Here is a 7019-nt window from a genome sequence, read left to right as displayed (position 1 = left end):
ATACAACCTCAACATGACTTCCCAACTCCTATCCTCAAAGATCAGAGCAATGAAAGCAAGAGCGCTGACCACCCTGTCTCCTGAGATTTGTTTTTGACTTATGCAAAGACATCCATGACTGGACTGAAGCTTCTCTCCATACAGCCCAGTATCCAGGCCTGAAACCACACAGAATTACTTCCCCTGAAACCTTCCTCCCTTCTACCTTGCTTTTCTCTTTTTAGTTATGATGTGGAGATGCCGGTGTTGGACTGGGGTGTACAAAGTTAAAAATCACACAACACCAGGTTATAGTCCAACAGGTTTAATTGGAAGCACTAGCTTCCGGAGCGTCGCTCCTTCATGAGGTGGTTGTGAGAGAGCAGCGCTCCGAAAGCTAGTGCTTCCAATTAAACCTGTTGGAATACAATTTGGTGTTCTGTGATTTTTAACTCTTTTTAGTTAAAACCTTTTTCTTTTACCAATCTCAGTGACTCCGTGTAATTTTTTTTCACAGTCGGTCCCTTAAAGAGGGACCTTTCGTTACTATTTTAAACCCACTACATAAAGGCAAGGTGTTGTTTGATACTTGTGCAAATGTTAAAGTGCTTTAACAACGTGAAAATATGTTCAACTATTTGGTTAATTTTGGCTGCAGTTACCCCGGCTCAATTCGCGGCCCGGTGTGAAATTACCAACGTCTTCCTCAACCCGTTCTCCAGACGGTTCCCAGTAAAGCATTGAGCGAGATCTGAAAGAAAGATTGCCCTTTCCCACGGAAAGCACCGGGATTATTCACTACACAGAATGTGTGGTCTATTCTCCTTCCCAAACACGTGTTATTGACTCTGACATGGTTTAAGGGGCCGATAGAGTTTAACAGACATCGCGAGACAGAAATGTTCCCACACACCGCTCATTGCCTCTGAGATTGTAATAGCACCCAATTCAGTGCTGTCAGCATTAACTCAGCAGTTTGTCACTGAACTGTAACTGTTCATCAGAGAGAAGGTTCGACCATTGACATTGTATAAGGAAAATTTCAATTGCATTTTCTGCAGTATTTAATTGGCAGTAACTAGCTCTAGCGCAAGGGCAGCAGATACAGGGGAACACCACCATTTACGGGCTTGGTGATGGTTCTTCCTCAAGTACAATTGTCCAGTCTACTTTCATTGCGTTCACCAGTCAAACTGATGAACTGGAGAACAATGCCACAGATTCTTCAATCATTTCAGACAGGTACCACCTCAAAGAGCACTTTTCTTTAAAAAAAAACGCTTCGCTTCACAGCCGTACCCCAGTTTTATCTCCGTTTTTTTCTTGAAAATATCAGTCATTTCATTGACCTAGGAAGCTGAGTCCTAATTGGTCATAACTAATAGTTGTTTAACATGTGTCCAAAATCCTACAGGGTGAACATTAACTATCTAAGCCAAAGACTATTTATGAATCAAACCACAGAAACAATGAAACTATGAGCAAAATTAAGCTATTCAGCCATTGGATCATGGGTGATATGTTTCTCTCACCCTATGCTCTTGTCTTCTCCCTGTAACCTTTGATCCCCTTATTAATCAAGAACCTATAAAATCTGCCTTGAAAACACTCATGTTTCGGTCTCCACAGCCTTCTGCAATAATGAATTCCACAAATTCACCACCTTCTGGCTGAAATTCCTCCTCATCTCAGTTCTAAACACTCATCGCTTCATTCTGAGGTCATGCTTTCAGGTCCTTGTCTCTCCTGGTAGTAGAAACATCTGTTTCATGCCCAATCCTCCAGGTCTTTTCAGTGTTCTGTACACTTCAGTAAGGTCCACGCTCATCCTCCTAAACTCCTTCAGGTGCAGGCACAGAGTCCTCAACCACTCCTCATATGACAAGGTATTCATTCCTGAGATCATTCTTGGGAGCATCATCTGGTTTTTCTCCAGTACCAGGGCGTTCTTTCTTAGATACAGGGCCCAAATCTGCTCAGAATGTTCCAAATGCGGTCTGACCAGAGCCTTATACAGCCCCAACAGTGCATTTCAGTTCTTGTATTCTAGTCGTTTTGAAATAAATGCTAATACGGTATTTGCCTTCCTTAGTACCAACTGAACCCACGTGTTCATCTTAAGAAATTAGCACTAGGAGTCCTTAGTCAGTTCATGATTCAGATTTCTGAATCGTTTCCCTGTTTACAAAATAATCTGCCTGTTTTCCTCCAACCAAAGCGCAAAATGTCAGAGTTTCCCACATCTGTCACTTCTTTTCCCACATTCCCAACCTGTCCAAATCCTTCTATTGTATAATTTTCTTATTTTAACTGGTTGTAGGAATCATTTAGAATTCGAGGTTTTGGAAACAATGCCCTGGGCCCATTTCAAGCCAGTCAGAAATGCAACTTCTGACTCTTCAAGAAGCTGGAATCTTGTGAAAACTGGCTAAAAAACACACGAGCTAACACCTCACTGCAATCGTTTGAAGTTAATTTCAGTCAAGGCTAAAAGCATGGCGCAAAAGTGCAGCGTGGGGAAGGACATATCAAACAAACGGTACATCAAAGGAGTGGGTGTGAATCGCAAGTCACTGACAACTCGTGTGCTCCAATTCTGTCTTTAATCGGGTAAAATGACCTCGGGGCTGGATCGGGAAGCAGACGGTGGCAATGAGCAGACACATTGCACGTAGTTTAAGAGTTTGGAGAGTCAGTTTAACCAGAATGGAGAACCGACGCAGAACCCCATCAGATTGCTACGTGTTGAGGGACGCGCTGGAGCTTGGGGCAGCTGCTGCCAAGGCGCAGTGGGGAAAGACCACCGTGTAACATCTGCCTGCCGAAGAAGAACAAGGGGCCCACTCAGAAATTGGGCCCCGCTGGCGCCCCAGCTAAATATCCGGATGGTCAATGTACAGACTTTTATAAACGAATGATTAATTCCCATCACTGTGTGTAAAGAAATGCAGAGTGTCTATAAGAATGGCATGACCAATTGTATAGCTATCAAAATAATTTTATGAATAAAGTATATTTTTGAAATTTAAAAAATCAGATTGCTCAGAAACAAAAATAGAAAGCGTTGGAAAAACTCAGCAGAGAGAAAGGAGAGTGCAGTGACCCATCTTTAACTCTTAATCCTCCTGAAGAAATAAATCTAGGTTTGTTCAATACATCGTTTCAGTTGCATGACACTGAGATCTTCTGTTATAAATTCTGTGTTTTATGATTCTGCTCCACAACTACCTGATGAAGGAGCAGCGCCCCCGAAAGCTAGTGCTTCCAAATAAACCTGTTGGTCTATAACCTGGTGTTATGTGATTTTTAACTTCTGAAGAAGGATCATGGATTGCAGATTTCTTTCCCTAAAGGCGTTAGAGAAGTACATAGGATTTTCTATCAATCAGCAACAGTTTCACAGTTATCATTAGACTCTTAGTCCGGAGTTTTAAAATTCGACAATCTACCATAGCAGGATTTGGACACTACCTAGGGTGCTGGATTAATAGTAATGTGATGATACCATTCGGTCATCATGTCCCCATGCCTGATGGGTCTAGATAGAATATGGCTTTGTGGGAAGGAGCGAGATTCAATAGACTCAAAAATGCAACCGCGAATTGAAGAGAAAATGTTTTTATATATATGAAGAGAATTTAACAGTTGGCGTGCACTGTTCAAAAGTCTGCTTTTAAAACGAGGAATGACTCACTTTGATGAGGTAAAACTTCCACAACTATAAAGAAAAGTTGTTGCCAGAAGGGCTTTTGCCCGAAACGTCGATTTCGCTGCTCGTTGGATGCTGCCTGAACTGCTGTGCTCTTCCAGCACCACTAATCCAGAATGCCAGTCTCGGTCAACATGGACGATTTACATCCGTTGTTTCAAAAGGTGTAATACCTTACCATTCCAGCAGTCTTCACAAGTTACCCGTTTTATAGCAGACTCACTCCTGTTGCATTCTAACTGAATCCATATTCATTCTTGGTGCACACTGACTATATTCACACTCAGCTTTTTGAATCTACATGTCAAACAGGATCTTCTTGATGAAGGAAGTATGATCCTTTGGACTGTCCCCTCCACATCCCTCACTGCCACTCGAATGGTGTATCATAACTCTCTTTGAGGCCCTAGTTACACCTGACACTTTCCTGATCAGGGAGTCACTGCTGTAATGCATGAGAGCAGTGCTATTAACTATTAGAATGGGCAAAACTTTAACAAGAGTCTGATGAAGAGGAAGAATAGAAAATCAATATGTTTGAGCTATCGGGAGAGGTTGAAAAGGCTGGGGCTATTTTCCCTGGAGCATCAGAGGCTGTAGGGTGACCGTATAGATGTTTATAAAATCATAAGGGGCATGATAGGGTGAATAGCCAAGGTCTTTTTCCCTGGGGTGAGGGTGTCCAAAACTAGAAGGCATAGGTTTAAGGTGAGAGGGGAATGATTTAAAAGGAACCTGAGGGGTAACTTCTTCACCCAGAGGGTGGTGCATGTAAGAAATGAGCTGCTAGAGGAAGTGATGGAGGCTGGTACAATTACAACATTTAGAAGACATCTGGGTGGGCATATGAATAGGGAGGTATTAGAGGGATATAGGCCAAATGCTGGCAAATGGGACGAGATGAATGTAGGCTATCTGGTCGGCATGGATGAGTTGGATCAGAGGGTCAGTTTCGATGGTGTACAGCTCTATGACTTTATGACTATCTAAAAGAAGTGTGGGCATTTCAGAGGGATCTGAGTGTCTTTCGACATGAATCACAAACTACTAGCAATTAGGCCAACTGAGCAATTAGGATCAAAAAATGTGGCACTGGAAAAGAACAGCAGGTCAAGCAACATCTGAGGAGCAAGAGAGTTGACATTTTGGATACAATGGCAAATGGAATATTAGCCCTCACTGCAAAGGAGGAGAAATGAAAACGAACAGAATTTTTACTCTAAATCCATCAGGTGTTGGTGAAACCACACCTGGAGTATTGGTAGCAGTTTTGATCTCCTTCCCTAAAGAGGGAGTTACTTTCAGAAGAAGTAGTTCAAAAAAGCTTTACACCAGTGAATTCTTGAGATGAAAGGATTGCCTCAGAAGAATGTTTCAACAGGTTGGGCCAGAATCAATTGGGATTGAGAAGGGATTTTATTGAAACACAAGATTCTGAGGAAGACTTGGTAAAATGGGTGTTGAGAGGAAGTTTCCTCACGATTTAAAAATAACAATTGAGGATGCAAATCAGGAGGAATTTCTTCCCTCAAGAATTTCAGATTCTGTGAAACTCTCTTCCCCAGAGTGGAAGGGAGTGGAGCCTGGTCTTGTGAAATATATTCCATAAGATGTTGGAGCAGGAGTGGGCTGTTTAACCATCTGACCCATCAAGCCTGCTCCATCATTCAATGACAACCTGGCTGATCTGATCCTTTTCAAATCTACTTTCAGCCTTTTCCTCATAACCCTTGATTCCATTACTGATTAAAAATCTACCTCAGGGCTCAATGACCCAGCATCAATAGCCCTCTGCAGTAAATAATTCACCACCCCTCTGACAAAAGAGGTTTACTTAGACAAATTTCTGATGAACAACAGAGTCAAGAAAGAGTGGAGAAGCAGAAAAGTGAAGCTGAGACCACAATCAGATCAGCCATCAACTTACTGAATGATAAATGGCTCAAAAGGATGATTGGTGTGCTCCTGCTCCTATTTCTTATATTCTTACAACTGTGTGTCTCTATGGTCTGATGCAAAGAGTTGACCATAAATTCTCAAGGAAGCATCCTGCCCAATTTTAACGAAGGACTATCGGTTGAGAGTGAAACTAACGGTTTGAGATCAGAAGAATGGCTGGCTTAGTACAATTAAATGGGGCCTTGGTGAGACCATACCTGGAATACTTGGTAGAGTTTTGGTCTCCCTACCTAAGAAAGGCTACACATGCCATCAAAAGAGTGCATAGGAGGTTCATTAATCTGATTTCAGGGATGCCAGGACTGTCCTATTAGGAGAATTTGGTTCTACTAGGACAGTATTCACCAGATTTTTGCGGGATGAGAGAGGATCTGATTAAAACATATAAAGATCTAACAGGTCAGGACAGACAGGGAGGGTGTTTCCCATGTTGGGGAGTCTAGAATCATGGGATACAATTTCAGGATACATATTAGGTTATCTAGGACTGAAATGAGGAAACATCCCTTCAAGGATTAGTGAAACTTATGCAATTTAATACTGGAGTGGCATGTGGAGGTCACTCACTGAATAGATTCAAGCAAGTGATAGATATGTTTTTAAATTTTTAAGATATCAAGGATATGGGAAGAAAGTGGAATATGGCCTTGAAATAAAGAATTGGTCATAATCTTATTGAATGGCCTGCTCCTGCCCTTAGTTTTACTGCTTCCTTCTTTCTAGCAGTCCAGAGAGCAGAGTAAAGTTGATAAAGAAACATAAAATTCATGGAGAGTTTGGGGTAACACTTCATTCAAAGCCACCTCTGACAATCATTGTCAAACACAGATCCTTGATTTAAATGCCCTTTTCAGAGAATGCTCTTTTAATAAAAAATATCTGCTCTCTGTTTCGTGTGGATTTTGTGTTGTTGAACCTTTCCAAAAGGAAAGAACATTGAGCTGCAGACAGAGGGAGATTTAATCCTTCCTTTTACCCTCTTGATGTTCATTCAATCCCTGATTGGGTTTTGAGAGAGGTGGATCCGCCTCACTGACCTTCTGGGCAGACACAATGCTCTATTGGCTGAAAACTTTAACAAATTTAAGGGAGCCATCTGTTCGAGAGCGGACAGAGGATTAGCAGGAATGACCAGTTAAACTGTTTAAGCACCGTCCTTTATGAAGAAAAGTAACAGCTCGTTATTGATGATCACTGGGGTTAAAATGTTCCCATTGACTCTGGGAAATAATTGAAATTCTACCTGAACAATTCTGAGAAAGCTCCCCAATAAATGTCTTCTCTCATCTCAATTGCATTGACTTTGATGCCGAGACCAAACCCAGTTGCTGATAAGTGTGTTTGTAAACTGTAAGAAACCTTATCAAATCCT

Source organism: Chiloscyllium punctatum, chromosome 21, assembly GCF_047496795.1.
Source record: "Chiloscyllium punctatum isolate Juve2018m chromosome 21, sChiPun1.3, whole genome shotgun sequence".
In the NCBI taxonomy this organism is placed as follows: domain Eukaryota; kingdom Metazoa; phylum Chordata; class Chondrichthyes; order Orectolobiformes; family Hemiscylliidae; genus Chiloscyllium; species Chiloscyllium punctatum.
Note: the sequence above shows the minus strand (reverse complement) of the source record.